Genomic DNA, 3,574 nt, shown 5'->3' on the forward strand with positions numbered 1-3,574 from the left:
TTATGTTTCTTTGGGATTGTAAATTAATTAATTTATTTTAATTTATTTTGGGCATGTATTATTAAGTTTGTAATAATTTTTGGGTTGTAATTTCATTTATTTAAGTTCTTGTAAATTCGCCTTGGTATGCCAAGGATTACTATGTAATATTGGATTGCAAAAAGTTCAAGGAGGTCAAGAGCATTGGTGGGACCAGTGGGAGGAATTCAAGATCAAGTGTTGATTATGTACTCCTTCAGCAACTCTTGTAAAATGAATGAATGAAATGCACCTAGGAATGCCCTGATTCAATTCTTGGTGGCTCAAAATTGAATCCCTTAGAAAGTCCATGATCATACCATATTTACTGCTTATCCATGAATGCATGAGATGTATGGGAATGTATGCAATTATATGATATATGCATGCTAAATGGATAATGTGCAAAGTGAGACCTTAATAGTAATTAGAATGACCATAAAATCTTCCAAACAAATGATTAGGTTGGAAATGCTATAATTAAAGTAATTATAACATAAGCCCTCCATTGGGGCAATTATTTTAAGAAATTTTAAATAGTTGCATGAGATGCAATTAATTTAAGAGATTTTCTTAAGAATAATTATTAAGCATGAGATGTTGTAAATATGTAAATAGTTTGGTGGCCAATATTGGATGTACCTGAGGACATTAAAATTATTTACATAATTACTGGCTCAATGGGATCAACTTAACTAATGTAAGATAAGTCAATAATGGATGTACCTGAGATTTTGAGCATTAGGGGTTAGGTAAAGGATTGAACCTCACATGAGATGTGATGGGCAAGGAGTTGCTCACTTATAGTTCATTGTAATTCCAATAATGGATGTACCTGAGGATGATCAATGGAATTATAAGAATTCAATCACCCACTAGAAATCTATCCAACTAGGATTTCCGTTTTCTACTTTGGAAGTGTAGGATTCGCTAAGTTAGTGGGAGGACCAATTTGATTAAAAGACCATAATCATTTTAGTTAATTACATGATACATTTACTAATTAATCTGGTTATTTTCTGCAGTTAATTTTCTGATAAAAATGAGCACAAAACAACCACCACCATCCAATATCCTTGCAAGCATACTTGATCACAATCGGTTGACAGGACCTAATCTGTCTGATTGGCTAAGAAATTTGAAACTTGTCCTGAATCTTGAACATATAGGATATGTTCTAGATTCAAATGTTCCTGGTCCCTTACCTCAAAAGGCCACACAAGAGGAACATGAAACTTTGGACAAGTGGAAGGAGCATGATATGAGAGCTAAGTGTTACATGATTGCTTCCATGAGTAATGAGTTACAGAAGCAACATGAGAACATGCAGAGTGCGAGTGAGATCCTCCTTCACCTATAAGAGTTGTATGGTGAGCACAGCAGGAATGCTAGGTATGAGATATCTAGACTGCTATTCCGTATGGGGATGTCTGAGGGACAGAATGTTGGGGATCATGTCCATAAGATGATTCGGTTGATTGAGCAGTTGGAACATCTTGACTTCAACATGGATTTCCAACTACAAACGGATTTGATCCTTCAGTCCCTTCCTGAGTCTTTTGAGAATTTTGTGACAAATTTCCATATGACTAAACAGGAATGCACCTTAGCTGGTTTACTCAACATGCTGTTTGTTGCCTAAATATGCCAGGCAATAAAGGAAAAGAGGTAGCTTTGGTTGCATCTTCTTCTACTGGAAAGTCCAACAAGAAGAAGGGCAATAAGAAAAAGAAACCTCAGATTCCTGGTCCTTCCAAGAAAATAGCTAAACAGAAAAGGAAGACTAAAGCTGATGGAGGCAAAGGAAAGTGTTTCCACTGCCAAAAGGATGGGCCTTTGGAAGGAAGGCGCCAGAGTATCTTGCTTCTCTGAAGGACAAGAAGGATACAGCTTCAGAAGGTATGTCCATATCTTGTTATTTAGATTCTGATGATACTCATAGTTCATCTACAGCTTGGGTTTTAGATACTGGTGCCAGTTCTCACATTTCTAGTAATATGCAGGAACTAGCAAATAGTAGCAGCTTGCATTCTCAAGATATTAGAGTCCGGATTGGCAATGGCTCAACTGTTGAAACTTTAGCCATAGGATCTAAATCTTTTTACATGTTTGGACATGTTTTGTGTTTGGATAATATTTTATATGTACCTGATGCTTTTAAGAATATCATTTCTATATCTAGTTTGACTAGAAATGGCTATGAATTTCAGTTCACAGATGATGTTTGCAATATTTATTTTGGAAATAAATGTGTTGGTTCGGGTTATATGAATGATGGTCTTTATTATTTGGATAATAATGATAAACACAAATTGAATGCAAGTGATCTAAAAGAATGCAATGCTATGGTGAAAACCAACTCAAGTTCAAAATATATTTGGCACTTAAGGTTATGTCATGTTGCATTCAAAATATATTTAGCACTTAAGGTTATGTCATGTTGCAGAAGGTAGGATTGCAAAACTGGAGAAAATGGGGATTCGATCCTCATTGGGCTTTGAGGCTACTCCAACATGTGAATCTTGCCTTCAGGGCAAAATGACTAGATCACCCTTTGTTGGACAAGGGCTAAGAGCTGAAAATATTTTGGAGCTAATACATAGTGATGTATGTGGTCCATTTAAAAAAATGGCTAGAGGGGGTTTTCATTATTTTATTACCTTTACTGATGATAAATCAAGGTTTGGGTATTTGTATTTGATGAAATACAAACATGAATCTTTTGAAAAGTTCAAAGAATTTAAATCTGATGTAGAAAATCAAACAGGAAAAAGTATTAAAGCTCTTCGATCAGATCGTGAAGGTGAATATTTGAGTACTGAATTTGATGAATACTTGAGATAGCATGGCATTATTTCTCAGCTGACTCCTCCAGGAACACCACAACTAAATGGTGTATCTGAAAGGAGAAATCGTACCCTATTGGATATGGTACGTAGTATGATGAGCTCTACTGATATGCCAATCTTCTTTTGGGGATTTGCATTAGAATCGGCTTTGTATATTCTGAATAGGATTCCATCAAAATCAGTTTCTTCCATACCTTATGAGATATGGCATGGAAGAAAACCAAGTCTTAAGCATGTTAAGATTTGGGGTTGTCCAGCTTATATCAAAAAGCTGAACACTGATAAATTGGAGACCAGATCAGAAAAAGGTCGATTTGTTGGATATCCAAAAGATATTTTTGGATATTATTTTTACTTGCCTACTTCACAAAAGGTTGTGATAAGTAGAGATGCCACATTTCTTGAACAACAGTTTGTTCAAGAAGGAGGCAAAGGAAGGCAAATAAAGTTAGAATTGAAGAATTCCGACCAACCAACAGATCAGATGGATATAGATCCATCTAGTCAACCTATACCCATTGATGAAACATCTACAGCTGTTCCTCGTAGAACAACTAGGGTATCTCACCCACCAGTGAGATATGGTTTTCTTCATGAAGAAGAACAAGAGTTGTCTACTCATGAAGAAGTAGATCATGGAGATGATCCACTTACTTATGAAGAAGCTATATCAGATATAGACTCTTCAAAATGGATTGATGCTATGA

The sequence above is a fragment of the Hevea brasiliensis genome, chromosome 15 (genome assembly GCF_030052815.1).
Source record: "Hevea brasiliensis isolate MT/VB/25A 57/8 chromosome 15, ASM3005281v1, whole genome shotgun sequence".
Classification (NCBI taxonomy): Eukaryota; Viridiplantae; Streptophyta; class Magnoliopsida; order Malpighiales; family Euphorbiaceae; genus Hevea; species Hevea brasiliensis.